This window comes from Arachis ipaensis, chromosome B5, assembly GCF_059453495.1.
Source record: "Arachis ipaensis isolate K30076 ecotype BB chromosome B5, ASM5945349v1, whole genome shotgun sequence".
Classification (NCBI taxonomy): domain Eukaryota; kingdom Viridiplantae; phylum Streptophyta; class Magnoliopsida; order Fabales; family Fabaceae; genus Arachis; species Arachis ipaensis.
In genome coordinates, this window is record NC_142440.1 from 102464950 (window position 1) to 102486472 (window position 21523).

A 21523-nucleotide genomic window follows, 5' to 3' on the forward strand; every position below is an offset into this window, starting at 1 on the left:
ATCATTGAGACTCAATGACTCAAGATCACTCAATTCCCTTAGACTAGGCCAAGAGTAAAGAAAACTACTCAAAAACTAGTGAAAGCATTTTAACAAACACCTAGAGTGCAAGAAATGTAAACATCACTAAATGCAAGAATTAAAAGAAGCCATAACCAACATAAGCAAGAAGTCAACAATAACAATCAAGATCATCATAAAAGAAACATGGAAACATAAAATTGCATTAAGAAAAATTAAGATCCAACAATGGTTCATCAACACAAAAGAGAGCAAAATAAGAGATTAACAAGAGAAACTAAGAAGATTAAGACCATAGAACACTAAAAATATAAAGAAAATTGAAATCAAAACAAGAATTGAAAGAGAAATTTGAGAGTGATTAACCTAACTTTACCCTAATTTCTATCCTAAATCTAGAGAGAGGAGAGAGCCTCTTTCTCTAGAATTCTACCCTAAAAAATCATGAAAACTAAACTATGACTACCTGGTTCATTCCGCCCTCAATCCTTGGGTTCAATAGCATCAGAAATGAGTTGGATTGGGCCCAAAATGAGCTAGAAATCGCCTCTAACGAGTTGCCCAAAGTGGACCCATGCTGCTCCATCAGTGTGCACGTGTACAGTACACATGCGCATCCCTAGACGTCAGGAAACTATAACAAATTTTATATCATTTTGAAGTCCCAAATGTTAGCTTTCCAACGCAACTAGAACCGCCTCATTTGGATCTCTGTAGCTTAAGTTATGGTCGATTGAGTGCGAAGAGGTCAGGCTTGACAGCTTTGCGGTTCCTTCATTTCTTCATGAGTTCTTCCACTTTGCATGCTTTTCTCCTCACTTCTTCCATCCAATACTTGCCTTATGAACCTAAAATCACTCAACAAACACATCAAGGCATCAAATGGAATTAAAGTGAATTGAATTTAGCTATTTAAAGGCCTAAAAAGCATGTTTTCACATTTAAGCACAAATCAAGGGAGAATTGCAAAACCATGCTATTTCATTGAATAAATGTGGGAAAAGTTGATAAAAACACCCAAATTAAGCACAAGATAAACCACAAAATTGGGGTTTATCAAATCTCCCCACACTTAAACCAAGCATGTCCTCATGCTAAGAATAAAGAAGGACAAGAAAAGGGGTATGAATATTTATTCAATGCAAATAAACTATATGCTCCTATCTACGTGCATGCAACTAAATGCAAAATGATTCTACCTACTTGGTTAAAAGTAAATCAATCCCCAAGAACATATATAAGCAAGTAGGGCAAAGGTTATACGACGACTCACAAACTCTACCAATTCAAATATCAAAATGAAATTTAAATAGACTTGCAAGAAGAGCTCATGAAAGCCGGGAACAAGGAATTGAGCACCGAACCCTCACCGGATGTGTATCTGATCTAGTCACTCAAGTGTATACGGTCGATTCACTCAATTCTCTTCTACTCATGCTTTCCAAGATTTGTTTTTCATCTAACAATCAACAATTATTCAATTCATGTATACATTCATCATGAGGACTTGTTCATAGGTTGTAATGGGGTTAGGGTAAAGGTAGGAATGCATATATGGCTAAGTAAGCTTAAAATTTGCATCTTTGATTAGCGTAAGCTCTCACCTAACACATATAACAACCTATACAATTCTAATACATAACCTAGCTACCCATGATTCCCACTTTTTCACATACTCATGCATTCTCTTTAATTCACATTCCATATGCATTGATTTTTATTGAATTTTACTTTGGGGCATTTTTGTCCCCTTTTTATTTCTTTTTCTCTCTTTTTTTTTTCTTTTTCTATATATATAAATATATATATATATATATATATATTTTTTTTTTCTTTTTCTTTATCATTTTTTTCTAAAGTATATATAAACGTATCAATGCATATGGTTTTACATATTTAATGCATAAACATGTACCCAATTCCCAAATATCTTCAACAAAAATACAAAATACACTTCTACCTCAACCAATGTCCCAAGTTTTCCATACCCAAATGATACACACCCTCACTAGCCTAAGCTAATCAAAGATCCAAATTAAGGACATTTATTGTTTTTCACTTAGGGGTAGTGATGTGCTAAGATTAAGAACAAAAGGGATTAAATAAGCTCAAATTTGGCTAACAATGGTTGATGAAAGGTAGGCTATTTGGGTAAGTGAGCTAAATAAAATGATAGTCTCAATCATATAAATGCATGTATAGATGGAATAATGGACATATAGAATCAAACAAATCAAAGATTACAATTATAGACAGAGAACAATGCACACAAGAATGGAAAATAAGTGGTTATAAGATGTAACCACACAATAAGGCTCAAAACTCACATGCTTGTGTTCTTAGCTCAAAAACCATGTTCCAAAATAAATTCTTCAAGCAAGTTCAACAAGAAATTTTTTTTTTCGAATTGGTAGCATGCCCTAAAAATCGTTTCTTAGAAAAGAGATCATCACCCTAACCAAGTAGTCCTAACATAAAACGAAATGGTGAAATATGTACAAATTCTAACTAACATGCAACCTATCATGCATTGCAACAACTAACTAACAAAGGAAATCAAGAATTGGTGTTGAAAAAGGAAGTTGTTACCCATGAAGATCGGTTGGACGACCTCCCCACACTTAGAAATTTGCACCGTCCTCGGTGCATGCAAAGAAGAACAAGGTGGACGGGTTGCTACAATTGATGAGATCCTTCAAAAGATTATGCGGATGAACTTATTTGTTGCCTCATTTAGAAGCTTTTCCTTTTCCTTTCCTTCTTTTGGTGGCCAACCTAAAAGGAAAGAGAAAAAATTCAGCCTACAAGAAAGATATTAAAGCAAATAGAACATAGGCGAGGGCTAATGCCAAATAAGAGTAAGGTTCTCACTACATGTTAGCTACGCATATAAGTGAGAAAACAATATAGGCTAGGGCATATTAACTAACACTTGATGCAAGAGTAAAGTCAAGGCATGAAGAGCATTCAAAAGCATCAAGTTCGACTAGAAAGAGTGGGTCATGAAAGACATGCAAGTTCATATCAATGCACAAAGAATATAAGAGTCATACAAGATTAAGCATTGATTTAAAAGTTTCATCACTGCACCCATCAATATCAAACAAGTCTAGAAGCACCAAGATTAACCAAGAAATTCTCAATAATTAACTAAAAGAATGAAACACTATTATTCAAATAAGAAGCTAAAAAAAAAGAAGAAGGTAAAAACAAGCTATAAAAACAAAATGAAAATGCAAAGAATAAGAGTATGCGAATGCAATGGACAAAAGAAAATAGAAAATGAAAAAAAAAACTCTTTTTTTTGCGATGCGGACGCGTCAAGCACGCCCACGCGCCGATGTGCATTTTGGTCGATGTGCTTCTCTAAGGTATAACTTGTTCGAACAGGCAAAAGACTTTGTCAATCGATCCACAATCACCCATACTGCGTCAAATCCTACCCGAGTCCATTGGCAATCCAGACACAAATTCCATTGTGATACTTTTCCATTTTCATTGTGAAATTTCTAAAGGTTGTAACGTTTCGAATGGTCTTTGGTGTTCAATCTTTACTTTCTGGCAAGTCAAACATTTTGAAACATATAAAGCTACATCATTCTTCATTCCCGGCCACCAAAACATTACTTTTAGATCATGATACATCTTAGTACTTCCTGGATCAATTGAAAACTTACTTTGGTGAGCTTCTGTTAACATTACTTGCCTCAAGTCTCCTACATTCGGTATAAAGATCCTTCCCTTATACCTCCAAACTCCTTCTCTGTCTTTACTAACTTCTCCTTGTTTCCTCTGTTCAATGACTTGCAACATTTTTTGCAGTTCCTGATTATTTTGCTGAGCCTTCTGAAACTCAGCCTTAAAATCATTGGAGATATATAACTGATTTAAGCCCATATTCCCAGCTACCTCTCTAACGCCCAAGTTTAGATTCTCAAATTCTTTCAATAACGTTTCTTCTTTTAGCATCATCCAAGTAACATATAATGATTTCCAGCTCAAAGCATTCGCCATGACATTAGCTTTTCCTAGAAGGTAACTCAATTCGAAATCATAGTCCTTCAGCAACTTTATCCACCTTCTTTGGTGCATATTAAGCTCCTTCTGATCAAAGAGATATTTCAAACTCTTATGATCAGAAAAATTTTGAAACTTAACCACACACAAGTATGCCTCCATACTTTCAAGGAAAACACAACCGCAGCGAGTTCCAGGTCGTGAACTGGATATTTTACTTCGTGCGATCTCAACTGTCGGGAAGCATATGCCACAACATTGTAGTGTTGCATCAGCACACACCCAGACCCTTCAACGAAGCATTATAATGCACCTCAAAAGGCTCATTAGGCTCGGTAACATAAGTACAGGTGTTGTAGTCAGTTTTTGCTTCAAAGCTTGAAAGCTTTCCTTACATTCTGATTTCTAGACAAACGATGCATCCTTTCGAGTTAACTTTGTCAAAGGTAATGCGATTTGAGAAAAACCCTTGAAAAACCACTGATAATATCCTGCCAAACCTAAGAAGCTTTTGATCTCCATCCCTGATGTAGGTTGTCCCCAATCTATCACTGCCTCAACCTTAGAAGGATCCACAGCTATTCCCTACTTACTCACTACGTGACCCAGAAATTTCACCTTATTCTTCCAGAAGGATCCACAGCTACTCCCTGCTTCCTCTCTTTTAGAATCTGCCAGAAGGATCCACGAGTGTTCCACATGTTTCTCCTCGGTCTTAGAGTATATTAGAATGTCATCAATGAAGACGACGACAAATTTATCCCGGAAAGGACAGAATATTCGATTCATGTAGTCCATAAACATCACCGGGGAACTTGTTAACCCAAAGGACATTACAGTATATTCATAGTGACCGTAACGGGTTCTGAAACCGGTTTTCAGGATGTCTTCATCTCTTACCCTTATCTAGTGGTAGCCAGACCTCAAATCAATCTTATAAAAGACTCAAACTCCTTGCAACTGATCTATCAGGTTGTCAATTCTCGGCAATAGATATTTGTTCTTCATGGTTATTTTGTTCAGTTGTTTGTAACCTACGCATAGCCACATATTTCCATCCTTCTTTTTAACCAATAGCACCGGTGCTCCCCATGGAGAAACGCTCAAACGAAGGAAGTTTTTACTCATTAACTCCTCCAGCTGAGCCTTAAGTTCAGCTAGCTCCAAGAGCGACATTCGGTAGGGTGCAATTGAAATTCGTCCTACTCCAGGCACCTCAATCACAAATTCTATTTCTCGAGAAGGAGGAAATTTAGGTATGTCTTCAGGGAATACCTCTTGAAATTCATTCACAATTGAAATCTAATTCAAACTTTGTTCATCATCCGACACATTTACAGCTAAAAGCATGAATCCCATGCACTCACTTCCACTACAATTCATCATGATAGAATTCAAGTAATATCCATTCGCCACCACCGATCCTTCAGACACTTCAAACATAAATTGCACTGACCGTTCAAAATAGTCTAGCAGTACATGATGCTTTGACAACCAATCTAAACCCATAATTAGATCAATTCCGGTCATCGGCAAGCAAATGAAATCATGGACAAAAGTCCGGTGCTTAATTCTAAATGAAACTTGTTGACAGCCTAATCTAGTTATGACAGCCTCAGAGTAGGAGTATGTACTTGCAAATCATAGGCTAGCATGGTTATCTTCAATCCTAACTCACTGGCTTTCTCAAACAATATAAATTAATGTGACACCCCAGTATCAAATATAGCAATTAAGATTTTACCACCAATTTCACAATTACCCCTAATCAGATATCTGACCTCTCGGCACCATTTGCCGGGTAAAACTCGGTCAAACCGTAATTAATTAAATAATAAATTAAATGTGAGTGAACATGGTTAGAAAATTTAACAATTGGAATTCGATAATTTATATATGATATTTGGACTCAGTGGATTTTTCTGAGTTGAAAAATATAGTTTTCTACGTAAAAACGTGCACTGAAAATTTGACCGGCAGTACCGGATGAGATCTCTCCGGTACTACAGCTGAGAAAAATAATTTGAAGTGAATAATGTTGAGAAACAAGAATTTATAAATTGGAGAGATAGAAATATTTAAAATACAATTTAAAACTCTAATCTTAAAGGTTTTGGCTAAAAATTGAGCCAATGGGCTAAACCAAGTGAACTGGGCCCAGGTAGGCCCAAGACCCAATATATATATAGCCTTATTAAGGCCATTCAGCAGCCACAACTCCCCCATTTGTGAGAGAGATCCGAAAATAGAGAGGAGAGGGAAGAAGAGAAAACCCTAACCCCTCTTAATGTTCAAACCACCATAACTTGAGCTATGGAGCTCCAATCGATGAGCCATTTGCGGCCACGCGTCACTCTCTTTTCCCTCTTCGATTCTATCTAGGTATTGTGGTGATTATTGATCTGAGATTTTGGAAAATGAATTCCAAGTACACAAAACTCACCGACAAATGTACCGGGTCGCATCAAGTAATAATAACTCACATGAGTGAGGTCGATCCCACAGGGATTGAAGGATTGAGCAATTTTAGTTTAGTGGTTGATTTAGTCAAGCGAATCAAGTATTGGTTTGAGTGGTTTGTTTGACAGAAGCTAAACTATATGAAATGTAATTGGAGAGGGAGGAATTGCAGTAAATTAAAGATAACAGAAAGTAAAAGTGCTGAATCTTAAAGAACAAGTAAATTAAATTGCAGAAGCTTAGATTGCAAGAAATATAAATGACTAAATCTTAAAGTGCAAGGAATATAAATTGCTTGAATTGTAAAAGGGTTCAGGGAGCTGGGATTGCAGAAATTAAACAAGCAGAAGTAAAATGACAATTAACAGAGAAGGAGAAAATGAATCTAAATGCAGTAGATCTAAACAAGAGAAGAACAATTGCTTGAAAATATAAACAGAAAGTAAAATGTAATTCAAGCGCAATAACTAAAAGAAAGTTGAAGATCTCAGGGGTGGAGGAGACTAGAAAACAAGTCTAGATCTCAAATCCTTCCTTAATCCAACAAGAACAATAGCAAAAGAAATGGAATATTAAATTGCAGAAGATGTAGAAGAGAAAGCAGTAAAGAGAATTTGGAATTAAAATCACAATTGCTGAAATGATGCAGAAAATTGACCAAGAGATCTCAAGGTGAGATTGAAACAGAATTTCTTCAATTCTTCACCCAAGATCCAAGACAAGAAGCAAAGAGTGCTAAAGTAAGAACAAGGAAGAAGAGAGATCAATTCTCCTTCCCAATTCTCCAAGATCCAAATTCAAAGTAAAAACCCTAAAAATTATGAAATGAAATTTTTCAAATAAGCAAAAAGGTCCTCTCTAAATTAAACTAGCTTCTATTTATACACTTTCTATTTTTGGATTTTAGAATTTGGAGTGGGCTTTTTAATTTGGTGAAGAATTGAATTGAATTGGATTTTTAATTGAATTTTCAGCCCATATGTTGCTTGCTCCTAGTGGTGTGCTCTGCTCTTGTGGGGAGCGAAGCATCAATGCTTGTCTTTGGCCCCTTTGTTGCGTGCCAAGGTTGGGTAGCAATCAGGATAGCGCTCTGCTCTTGTGGGGAGCGGAGCATTGGCTTGCCTTGGTGTGTCTTGTGCGCTCCAATTCCTCCTGGGCGTGTCAAGTTGTGCGTGTCAAGCCTCCTTGGCCGTGTCAAGCTCGTGCAAGGACTAAGGAGAGTAGCGCTCTGCTCTCAGCAAGAGCGTAGCACTCCTTTTGTTTGGGTGAGGTCCCAAGTTTGAAACCTTGGGGAGGCATGTGCTGGACAATTTCTTTTGTGCACAAAGTGGCACCTTGCTCCTTGTTTCCTTAAGGTGCTGTGTTCGATCCTTGGGGGTAGCATTTTAGCCATTTTTTGCTTATTTCCTTTGTGAGTAGCGCTCCCCCACTCCCCCTTGCTCATGAGTTCGAACCTTGTAGCTTTCACTAGCAAACTTTGTCTTTGAATTTATTTTTGAGTGAAGCCCGATAATGCTCTTGACAAGAGCGGAGCATCATTCTTCTCCCCTTTCTCTCTTGGTTCAAAATTGTGCTCCGCTCTCAAGGGGAGCATAGCATCCAAGCCTTGCTTTCTTGGTTCATTGTTGTGCTCCCTTAGAGAGTGCTCCGCTCTTGAAGAGAGCGTTGTGCTTCCTCGTTCCATGTGCCATGCTTCCTTGTTTCTTTTGCTACACTTTTCTCTTCCTTGGGCCACGCTTCTTAGGCTACGCTTTCTTGTTTTCTTCTTTTCTTCACCTGTAAATAATCAAAACAACCAATCAAAGTATCACCAAATTCACAAGGTTTATAAATTATTTAAATATCAATTAAATTTAGCTTAAACCTCGTGATTTATTATCAATTAAATGGTGGTTGATTGATTCAAAGAAACCATACAATTCCATTCCAAATTACTTACTTACAATGCAAGAAAGTGCATAAAACCTAACAAAAACAAAGAAAAAGACTAGTAAAACTTGGCTAAGATGACTTGTCATTAATTATTTCTTTTTCTCTGCCCAGTTTCATTTTTTTCCTCTAAAAATGTGATTGGTTATAGCTGTTGAATGATTTTATGATTTTTTATTGTTTAAGAGTACTCTAGTATGAGCCATGGGTGATATTCATCACAAACTTCAGTGGGTTGAAGTAAGGAATTACTAACCCTTGTGATTTACTAGATTTTGTAAACCCTAGGTTGATGTACGTATGATATTGGTTGTTTTAGAGTTGTTGGGTGAGATTTTGGTTCTCTTGAGAACTTGAATTTGGCTTGCGGAACTCTTGGTGGAGTTTTAAGCTAGTGATTGGTGGAAATTTACAAGGAAGGACCAAATTATTGTGACTACAAGAGGTACGATTTAAATTTCATTTAAGTACTGTGTGGTGTGATGTGAATTTCTAGGCTAGATTTCTCTAGGATTAGGTTTGAATGGGTGTGTTTGGTATGTTGTGGAATTGAGAAATTGGATAATGTCTAATGGTTTGCGAAATGTATGTTGAATTGTGAATTTGGGGTGGAGGCCATAGAGTTTGGGCCGGAGGCCGGAAAAAGGTAAGGATGGTAAGAGATGATTGAATTGTGTGATAATGTATGAGATTGAATGAAGAGTTGGTATGCAATGTATGAAAATGTGACTAATTAATGAAATAGTGAAAAATGAGGTTTTTAGAATGTGGAATAGATGCAATTGAGGTGGAATGTATAAAAGGAGTAGAGTTAGAATTGGTTGTGTGTGAATAGGTAATTTGAGTTAGTCTAGGTTCATTTTGTTGGTCGAAAAATGATTGGGGCTAGTGAATTATTGGATAATTGGTAAATAATTATTTTTGGTAAAAATGGATTTAAGGCCAACTTTGACGGATCATATCTTGAGCTGAAGTTTTTGAAATTAGATGAATTTTATATCAAGTTAAAGATTATTCAAAGAGCTTTAAAACAGTGCAGATTTTGTAGGAATCTGAATTTTTTTGAGAAAGATATGATCGTTGAAAGCTGGTATCGGATATCTAAATTCTGTGAATGCTGCAGAATTTGTGATTTTTGGTATGTGTGCGCATGCACACCATGTGTATTTTGAAAAACGTGCGCACGCACACATGGGGATATGGCTACTATTGGGAGCGCTAGTATGCTCTGTGCGCACACACGACCAACAAAGTTTTGCAAGCTGTGCGCATGCACATGTTGGAAGGTGCACTCTGTTGAGGGCGTTCGCAAGCATTGTGCGAACGAGCAGAATGGAAATTTTTACTTCTTGTACATACACACACCTCTATGCGTACGCACACTTCTTGAAAATCGGTATGGGCGTGCGTACGCATAAGTGTATGCGTACGCACACTGCCTTGTTTTTCAAAGAAAACTTTGTTTTCAATTGTTTTAACTTCCCGACAAGCTTGTGACCTTCTGTAATACTTACTTAAAACCTTTTTACCATCTTTAGGGTATTGAATAAAGGGTGAGAATAGTAAAAGAATAAAAGGGGTAATTGTGGTTATGAGTTTAGAGGACAATGACTTAAGCTTGGTAAGTTATGTGGATGAAATAAGAAGAGAATTAATGATGAATCGCGAAAATGATGATGATTATGAGATTGTTAGCGAGAGTGATAATGATGATGAGATTATTGATGAGAATGATGATAATTATGAGACTGATAAAGAGAATGATGATAATTATGAGATTGTTAATGAGAATAATAACAATTAAGAGATTGATATTAAATATGATATTGATTGTGATACACCTGCCTCGGTAGATAAAGTGGCATTGATTCCACTTGCTCTAGGACGTGGTAAGATATACTTGCCAGGGTAGATATAGTGGAGTGATTCCACTTGCTCCGGGTTTGGTTTGAGACTCTGATGAGTGGATATTTTATACGCTTTTTGGCATCATTTTCATATAGTTTTTAGCATGTTTTCTTTAAGTTTTATTAAGTTTTCATAGGTTTTGGTGTAAAATTATTTTTTTTGGATTCTACTTTGAGTTTTTGTGTTTTTATGCAATTTCAGGAATTTTCTGGTAGAAATTGAGGAGCTGGAGCAAAAGTCTGATCCAGAGACAGAGAAAGCACTGTAGATGCTGTTCGGATCTGACCTCCTTGCACTCGAAAGAGCTTTTCTGGAGCTACAGATATTCAAATGGAGCGTTCTCAATGTCTTTGGAAAGCTAACATCCAGAGATTTTCATTAATATATAATAGTTCATACTTTGCTTCAGAATTTAAGGCCCAAAACTAGCGTTCAACACCAGCCTCTTACCCTATTCTGGTGTCCAGCGCCCAAAAGAGAAGAGACCAGCGTCCAACACCCATAAAGGACCCCCTAGCCAGCGTTCAATGCCCTGGAGGCCTCCTAGAACATGAATCTCAATCAAGCTCAACCCAAACACTTACCAAGTGGGCCCTAGAAGTGGATTTTAGCACTAAAAGACTGTTTTACACTTCTTAATGTAATCCTTAGTCATTAGTTTAGTATTTAAAGATTTTTACACCTCTCATCAAAGGGAGGACACACACTTTACACATTTTATTATTGTATTTTCTATCAGTATGAGTTTCTAAACCTCCTAGGTTGAGGGGAGGAGCCCTGCTGAGTTTTATGGATTAATAAAAGTGTTACTGTTCTATTTCAATTTGTGTTTGATTCTCTATTCTAAGATGTATCTTCGTTCTTCATCAATATGAATGCATTGAACTGGCAAAAGGTTATCACATTCTACATGAGTTCAAAGTGAGTCTTTCATCAGACAATGATGAACCACTAGCTTGATTATACATCTCTTAGGGCTAATCCACGACTTCGTTGGGGACTTCTCGAAACATCAGTTCAGCCGAGGCATGGGGAGATTAGAGTCTTTGTGGTAGAGGCTAGAACCCAAAGGTGCAGCATTCTCTGATCTAGAAGATTCAACCTTGTCTGTGGCATTTTGAGTAGGATCATTAAGGAGAATGGACTGCAGGAGCTTCACCCTCAATCAGAATGGATCCACACTAACCCTGGGGTTCAGATCTGGAGGAGCATTGGCGACCTCTCAACCAGCGTCAATCACATACAGCCTGCCATAGAAGAAATCATTCACAGTTGAAGAAGACAGTAAGACCAGAATTAATCCAGAAGAACAAAGCATCTCCAAGCCTTAACCATCTTCTTATCACATTTTACACAACTTCTGAGTAACGTTTTATTTATTTCCTTTTATGCGCTTTAAACAACATACCTACCTCTTCTATCTACCTGACTAAGATCTGTAAGATAACCATAGCTTGCTTCAAATCACAATCTTCGTGGGATCGACCCTGACTCACTCAGGTATTACTTGGACGACCCAGTCACTTGCTGGTTCAGTGTACGAAGTGTGGAGATTCGTGCGCACCAAGTTTTTGGTGCCGTTCCTGGGGATTGTTCGAGTTTGGACAACTAACAGATTATCTTGTTGCTTAGATTAGGTATTGTCTTTAATTTTGTTAGAGTCTTTTATTTTATTTTCTCTATTTTTTTCAAAAAATAAAAAAAATTTCAAAAGAAAATATTTCAAAACCTTTTCTATTTTTGGTTATGTATTTCCTTTTGAGTTTCTTACTTTGAGTCTTACCTGTTTCTTGTTTTCTTTGTCAAAATTTTTTTCGAAAACCTTTTCTTTTCTTTATTAATCGTTTTTTTTTGGTTTGAGTCTTTTATTTTTGTTCTTGTTAAAATTTTGAATTTCTTTGAGTCTTTTTCTAAAAGTTTTCAAAAATAGTGTCTTTTGTTTGAATCTTGTGTCAATTTTTAAGTCTGGTATCTTCTTGTGTGTTTTCTTTTAATTTTTCGAAAATTGTGTCTTTGGTTTTCAAAAATTTTAAGTTTGGTGACTTTTACATGTTCTTGTATTCTTTGAATTCTTTGATTTTTGTTCTTGGTGTTCTTCTTGATCTTCAAAGTGTTCTCGTTTTTCTTCTTGTTTTGATCTTAAAATTTTTAACTTTGGTGTCCCTTTGTGTTTTTCCTTCTAATTTTCACATACTAGGTGTCTTAGATCTAAAAATTTTAAGTTTGGTGTCTTTTTGTTGTTTTTCTCTTTCTTCATTAAATTCAAAAATAAAAAGCTAAAATATCTTTTCTTATCTTTAATTACAATTTTCGAAAATTACAACCAAAAATTCAAATTTTAATTTTAAAATAATTATCTTATCTTATCTTAGTTTTAAATTTCAAAATTTAAATCTTTTCAAAAATCATATCTTTTTCAAATCTTTATCTTATCTTGTTTCAAATTCAAAATTCAAAAAATTAAAATTCAATTTTTCAAAAATCTTATCTTATCTTATTTCAAATTCAAATTTTAAAATTCCATTTCAAAATTTAAAATTCAAATTTCAAAACTTAAAATTTAAAATTTAAAATTTCAAAATTCAAAATCAAATTATTTTCAAAAATTAAATTTCAAATCTTTTTTAGAAACTAACTTTTTATTTTTATTTTAAATCTTTTAATTTAAAACTTTTTTTTGAACGAAGAGCTCAACACAACAAGTGGAGCATAGGGAGTAGCAACATAGTATCCAAGTAAAAATAAAATAAATAGAACAAACAAATCGTAGATATCCAGTTGTCATCTCCGGCATTGCCATCAACAACAGAAGGGGTCAGCACCTAACCACTCCTTGTAGCTCAGAAAAGACATGTTGATAATCTCCTCAACGCCTTTTCCTTTGTTCTGAAAAATCCTCTGGTTCCGTTCCAACCATATGTTCCAGATGATCGCACAGAAACACACCATCCATCTCTTGTACTGAGTTCTCAGTTCAACTTTGGAAGTGCTCCTTTACTGCGCCTGGACAAGCCCATTGCATTCCAACATATGATAACCAAGCACACCATACCTGCCAAGCAAAGCTACAACCAAGAAATATGTGGTGGCCATATTCAACACTATTGTTACATAAAACACATAAAGTATCTTCTTGGTGAATGACCCCAAGCCGACTCAGTCTCTCCTTCGTATTAACCCTGCGAACCAGGACAAACCAGACAAACAACTCTACTCTGGGTGGGACAAGGCCTTTCCAAATGGTCTTAGTAAAACTGTAGCTTGATATATCCTCCGGAGCCATTTCCACCTGCAACACCTGCACAAATGAGTTAGTAGAGAAAATTCCTTGTTTATCATACTTCCATAAAACTCTATCTTCTCTCCCAAGATCAAGTTTGACCAGCCTTAGAGTGTGGTGAAGCTGGTTCACTAGATCCAACTCCCATTGGAACAATTCTCTCCTTCACTGAAAATTTCATATCCAATCTAGGCCATCCCAAAACCCACAATCCCCTATCATTGATCCTGTTTGGTTTGAAACCGAGAATAGCCTTGGAAAGCGGTCTTTCAAAGAACCTCCATGAATCCAGACATCCTCGCAAAACCGAGTTCGTCTTCCGTCACCCACCTCCATGGACAACCCGGTAATCATCTTCTGCTTGACTTCTTGATTCTTGAACTGTAGCTGACAGATATCCTTCCACGGACCTCCTCTGATAGGTAGTTCTTGAGAGGACAGGAGCTTATTTGGATTCAGGTTGTTACAGGAGCAGACTACCTTCTTCCATAGTGGACACTCCTCTTTAGAGAACCTCCACCACCATTTAAACAGAAGAGCTGAATTTCTTATCATAGCATCCCCAACCCCCAACCCACCTAACTTTTTAGGAGCCTGAACCACTTCCCACTTAACCAAAGCCATACCACTCTTTCCATCCTCTTTACTCCATAGAAATCTTTTCTGCAAGGAGATCAGTTTCTCTGCAACAACCTTTGGCATCTTATACAGGCTCAGATAATAAACCAGTAGGCTATTTAACACGGATTTGATAAGTACCAACTTACCGGCCTTATTGAGGATCTTGGCCTTCCAGAGACTAAGCTTCTCCTCCACTTTGTCTATTACTGGCTTCCACGTCTTAACCAACCTTGGGTTTGCTCCCAGCGAGATGCCCAGATATTTAACTGGTAGATTGGCTTGCTTACAGCCCAACATACTGCACATACGTTGTACCCATTGCTCATCACAGTTAACAGAAATCAAGCTAGATTTATCAAAGTTAATGCTTAAACCTGACATCAACTGAAACCATCGAAGCAACCTCCTGTAGTTCTTGATTGTGTCTTCCTTAGGTGGGCAGAATAAAATAGTATCATTTGCAAACTGTAGATGCGACAACTCAATATGATCTCTCCCAACCAACAACGGTGATATGCGACCGTTCCTCACAGCCTCTCCAATCATCCTATGTAGGACATCAACAATAAGTACAAAGAGAAATGGGGACAGAGGATCCCCTTGCCTCAGACCCCTTTCCATCTTGAACGGCTTGGACGGTGATCCATTTATCAACACTGACATAGAGCACGTGCTGACACACTCCATCACCCAACCCCTCCATCTTCGAGCAAAACCCATCTTCTGTAATACAAGGTCTACAAAACTTCACTTTACTCTGTCATATGCTTTCTGGAAATCTAGCTTTTATTATTACTGCTTCCTTCTTCCTCTATTTGATCCACTGAACCGTTTCACATGCAATTAGAGCCCCGTCATGAATCTTCTGACCTTTAACAAAAGCACTCTGTGTCTCGCCTACTAACCCTGGCATAACCCCTCTCGTTCTCCTAACCAGCAACTTCGAAATTACCTTATATACACACCCACCATGCTAATCAGCCGCAGATCTTTGATTTCCTTAGCACCAGTAAACTTGGGGGCCAACACCACCCATGTGACATTAGCATCAGGCGGCAACCTTGAAGATTGGAAAAAGCCCAATACCGCTGCCGTGAAATCCGAGCCTATATCATTCCAACACTTCTTTATGAAGTTCATATTGTAACCGTCACATCTTGAGGCCTTGGATGATTCACAATCCCACACTACCTCTTTAATCTCCTCAGGTGACGGTAGCATCTCTAAAGCAAGAGAATCCTCCTCACTGATCCTTTCCACCAGACCATCTCTGAAACCCAACTCAGGAGACCTCTCTTGATGATATAAGTCTTTGTAAAACTCCCTGATGGCAATTTTAATCCTAGCTTGATTCCTTATCAACCTTCCATTAATAACTAGTGAATCAATCCTATTATTTCTCCGTCTTGCAGAAGCTAAGTTGTGGAAGTATCTTGTATTCTTATCTTTCTTACCTAACTTATCTTCTTTTTAATTCAAAACCTTTTCTATCGTATCTTCTTTTAAATTTTAAAATCTTTTCAAATCTTTTCAATTCTTATCTTATCTTGTTGACTTTTTTCAAATATTTTCAAAATTAAATCTTTTCTAATCTTCTATCTTATCTTGTTTTCAAATCTTTCTTAATTAGTTAGTTGTTTTTTCTTTCTTCTCTTTTAAAACTTCCTAACTAACTCCTCTCTCTTCTATTTTCGAAAATATCTTCTTTATTTCTCCCTCTTCTTTTTCAAAAATCATCATTAAATTTTCAAATCTTTTTAGTTTATTAACCTTTATTTGATTAATAAATAAAATAAAAACAAAAATATTTCAATTCTAGTTTCTAATTTTGCTTCTAATTTTTGAATTCTTCTTCTCTTCTAGCCAAATTATTCTTCTCCTTCCTCTATCTTCATTCTTTTTTCTTCTTTTGGATGTCTTACCGGGAGCTCTCTATACTGTGACATAGAGACTCCCATTTTTCTTTGTCCCTTATTTATGTATGCAGAGACACTAGAGTCACTATTGATCCAAAGAGGAATACACGAATTAGGAGACCTCTGTGCTCCTATACATTTGACACTCCTATTGACTCAAATAATATTAAGGTCAACTAGACCAGATCCTGCTGTTGCGACAAAAATGCCAGTTTTATGGACACCAACAAGAAGACACCAGTAAGTTCATCTATGACTTCATGTAGTTCTGTGACACTGTAGAGGCTAATGGGGTGAACGCTGAAGTCCCCAGGCTAAAACTCTTCCCATTCGCTCTGAGTGATCAAGCAAATAAATGGTGGCATATGGAACTTAGAGGAATTGTGAACACTTGGAATAAGGTTGTTAACAAATTCCTAAACAGGTTCTCTCCCTCCCAAAGATTAACTAAGCTAGTGATCGATGTTCAGACCTTCAGGCAGAAGAAGAGTGAGTCTCTCCATAATGCTTGGAAGAGGTACAAGCTGATGTTCAAAAATTGCCCTCTCCATATGTTCTCAAGATGGGGCAAGACAATGATCTTCTATGAAGCAATCTCTGAGATAGTCAGGAAGATAGTAGATCACTTTGCAAATGGTCCTCTATACTTTATAGAGACACATGAAGAGGCAGATGAGCTCATTGAGATAGCTGCCAACAACCAGCACTTATACTCCTGTGAGGAGACCCCAGCCAGGACTGAAGTTCTAGACATGGAGACCTTAAAAGAAGGTGGGATAGTAGTCTTCACCAAGGAGACCGAACCTCAGGAGCATGCTATTGAGGGACTTAAGGCAATCACGGACCAGAAGGATCCTGAGACTGCCTTTGAGCACGCCCCTACAGAAGAAAAGGAACCTCAAGTTGATTCTTCTCTGGGCGTGCAAGAGGAGCCTGTGATTACCACAGAGCTTGCCCTTGCAGAGGTGAAAGAGCCTCAAGAGCTGCCTTTCCTAGGCATGCAGAAAGAACCGGCAGATGAGCAGTTGGCTCATTTTTCAGCAGCCCTTAAGGGGCTGCAAGTCAATATCTCTATTGCAAAGGCATTGAAAAAAAGGACCCCCTATACGGCCTGTCTAAAAGACATTCTTTTTGAAAAGAAGGACCTAAGGGGAGATGAAATAGAGGTACTTACTGAGAAGTACAGTATCCTAATTTAGAATGAGCTTCCAAGGAAGATGCCAGATCTTGGGAGCTTTCAGATCCTACAGACTACTGGAAAGATCACTTTTGAAAAAGCCCTGTATGATCTTGGCTTAAGTTTAAATCTGATACCTTCATCTGTGATAAAGAAGCTGGGAATCCAAGTGGGACAAAAAACAAGGATTACCTTGCATAAGGACTGGATGGTGTTCAAGGTTCTTGATCCTGCATTACCCCCTGACAAGGGAGGCACTTGCATAAAGGATTCAGCATCCAAGCCTCCTCCCTTGGATGAAACCAATTCAATCCCTCCTAAGACCAAAGGTAAGTTTGGTGTTAGATGTACACTATCCACAAAGGAGGAAGGCACCAAAAGGAATATACCTAGGGGTTGGAAAAACAAAAATATCCCTATTGAAGGCATTTCACCATGGAAAATGGTAATGTTCACTTATCTCATCATGGTATTCACCATGGAAGAGGGAAATGGTACTAAGGGACACCAGCATATTGCTGCAAGCCAAACCCTGCCTCATGCAATGAACAAGATCCTGTCTCTCGAGCATATTGAGCTAATCCATGAGGGCACAGGAAGGAAGCTCCCAGTAAGGAGTAAGGATTTATTCCTCTATGACTATCTTCCTCCTTGAAAGGAGCTGTCCGTAAGCTAATGATATTAAAGAAGCGTTTGTTAGGAGGTAACCCAACCATGAGTAGAGTATTTCTATTCTTATTTCTTTTGTTTATTTTCATTTGAGTTTATTTTAGTTTATTTTTAGAGTTTTCCCTTGCTTTTTAATGTTTGTGATCATGTGCAGTAGTTAGAATAGAAATAGAAACAGTCAGAGCTGGAAACAAAACACCCTGGAGCAAAAACCTTGCTGGCGTTGAATTCCAGACAAGGAGCCAGGTTGGGCGTTCAACGCCCAAAAAGGTAGAAGGCTTGGCGTTGAACGCCAGGAAGGAGGTTCCTCCTGGGCGTTCAATGCCATAAATGGGTGGCAAGCTGGCGTTGAACGCTAGCTATGGTGCACAAGCTGGGCGTTTAACACCCATACGGAGGGCAGGGAATTTGAATTCCCTAGCCTCTCAGGACTAATAGGTCCCACAGAACCTCCACCTACCCCACCTTCTTCTACCCTATACTTCCCCATTGTTCATAGTTGCTCGAGGACGAGCAAAACTCTTAAGTTTGGTATTGCAAAAGCTTTACTTTTTTACTTCTACCACTCCTAATTATGGTACCAAAGACTGGTGAAACCTCAAGGAAGAGGAAGGGAAAGGCGCTTGCCCCCACATCCCCCACCTCATTCGTCACCTATGCAATTCAGCTAGAATTGTCATAGAAAAGGACAAGCCCATCACTAAAAGAAGAATGGAGCATGTTAGAGAGCCGACACATGGACCACAGCAAGAGCATGTGGAGCCGCCTCAATAGAAATCCCTGAGATGCCTCAAGAGATGTATTCCCCAAAAAAATTTTTGGGATCAACTGAATTTCTCTCTGGGAGAGTGTAGCTCAAAATGTAGAGCAACTGAGGTTGGAACATCAAGAGCACTCCACCATCCTCCATGAAATAGCGAAGATTAAAGGGCTATGAATGAAGAACAACAAAGACAAGGACGTGACATTGAAGAGATCAAGCACTATATTGGATCCTCAAGGAGGAGCACTAGCCGCCACCATTAAGGTGGATTCGTTCTCTTAATCCCCTCTTCTTATGTCATTTTTTCTGTTTTCTATTATACTTTATTGTCTGTTCTCTGGTTCTTATTGCATGATCATTTCTATCTATGTCTTAAAGTTATAAACTGTTCCATGTAACGACCCAACTGCCAGTATGCCATGGTCATACAAGAAGCTAAGTGTTACTAACTTGTCCTTCCTAACTATTATCTATTATTTAATATATGAGCCTGTGCCTTGTTAGAACGTTGCCAATTTTACGAGTAACTTTTTTTTATTTCGCTGCGGATGATAATGTAAAATAAACAAGTGTTCATTGAGAGCAATAAAAGCAAGCACAGAGAAATATAGAAATATAGCAGATAATATACATCATGTACACTATAACAAAACATGTAGCATTTACACAAGATCAAGTTAGTTTACATCCTCGTCATCCTACGTAGCTAATATATACACGACACTCCCAGGGCCTGGCCCATACAAAAAGCCGCTAATCTGGCACCCAGGCTAGCCTAACCACTATATAGCTCTTAGCTCTCAGGTGTACTAACACAAGTGAGAGACTAACTAATAGATAATGTCAGACTAGAGTGTCATCAAAAGAATACCGCTACGGCTGCCAAACTATATCTACACGTGGCCATTCAGAAGATCGTCGTGAGGCTCGCCCATCTCTTCATTCTGCTCTATCTCTATCTCAGGGATCCTCCTCCTCCTCATCGTCCGCAGCTACAACTATATCCTCAGATCCACCAGAAGCACTGCTGTCACTATGTACAAAACCATTCGTGAGCACAGGTCCGTTCGCGTATATAGGAGCTACCCTACCGTCCGGTAGTGCCGGCTCATCAGGCTGTGGAAAGTCAGGGATCAGCTTAGGGGGAAAGTCCCACTCTGGTTGTATCACAGGTATGTAGTCACCAGCTAACTCGGGGTCATCAGGAATGATAGGCTCAGGTTCCACCTCATTCAAAGGTTGAGCTGGTATAGGGTGCTCAGGATCATTAAGAAAAAGGGTGTACAGGTGCGTCAGGATGTAACCAGGATAAGGGAAAGTCGTAAGGAGCATCGGGGTCAAAATATGGGCTAGACAGAGGATGTTGAAAAGCTCGATTAGGTAACGCATATCGTCTAATACGAGGCTCTAAACCCATAATGAAGTAACTGTGATGTACCGGATCCTCGTAGATGTAAGGGTCCTCGAACTCATAGAAGATCACGCCCGTCTCCATCTGAGGGGGAGGAAGGGAGATAAGGGATAAGAACTGGGGAGTTCTTAGTAGGTTTGGGGTTGTTAGTTACATTCATTTATTCGTTTTCGATTAGCAGATGGATAATAGAATACAGTAAAGTAGTAAACAGAAGTTAAAATAGATAGAAGAACAAAGAACAGAACACAAGCAGAAGAATATAAGATAAAGCACAGACATAGCACTCAAGCAAACAAACATAAAGAAATAGATCACACACAAGTAGGAATGCAACAGAGAATGATGCGTAGACAAGAATGATGAATGTCTAGTCCTAGTATAGGCCATGAGCTCATGTGTCGGTTAGCTGCCCGCAATCCCGACATTTATCCGGTCACGAGTAATCCCGATTTCCCAGATACGATTTTCCATCCAAATAAATGCGCATATAATTATTAGCAGCTCTATTGAGACAGCCTCTGCTTTCTACTCGCAGGAAATATACTCTTGGGAGCGGAAAATTGATGTAGCTATCCTAGTTTCCCTACAGAAGCTCTTGTGAACGGAAAATTGTTGTAGGTGTCCTAGTTTCCCTACAGAAGCTCTTGGGTTGCTTTAAGCAACAGATAATAAGCATTATCTCTTGGGTTGCATTAAGCAACGAATAAGCAAACAATATCTCTTTATTGTATTACTCATCTCTTTTATCTCTTTGCTCTGTTCTGGTTTCTCTTTTTTCTGTATCCCTTTACTCTGCTCTGGTTACTCTGTTCTCTGTAACTCTTTGCTTTTCTCTGATTACTCTTTCCTATGTATCTATAGTACTCTTTTTTCTCTTTATCTCTTTACTTTACTCTGTTCTCTGTGCTTCTTTATTCTGTTCTGATTTTTCTACTTAATGTATGTATGTAAAGCTTATGTAAATTTCGGTATGAATAGTTAGCCTGTCCCAAGTATAAGTTCATCAAGTCTATACTGAAACAGTTTAACTTTTCATATAATACCTAACCCTAGTTGCAACTCAAGGACTAACTATGTTGCCCTAGTTTGTTCGCTAGTCTCTGTCTATTTTTCTGTCATTAAAACTTTACAGACTTTTTCTTCGACTTTTATCTTTTCTTCAACTTTTTATCTTTTATTTATCTTTGCCTCACTAATATGTTCTTACCACTCCCTAAGTATTTTATGAAGGTAATTATGAGATTCTGCACTTAAAGTTGTCTTTCTAAAGCTTTTACAGAAAACTGCCTTTTTCGTATTATTTTATTATTTTTATTAAAATATTATTTTTAATTAAATATTATTATTT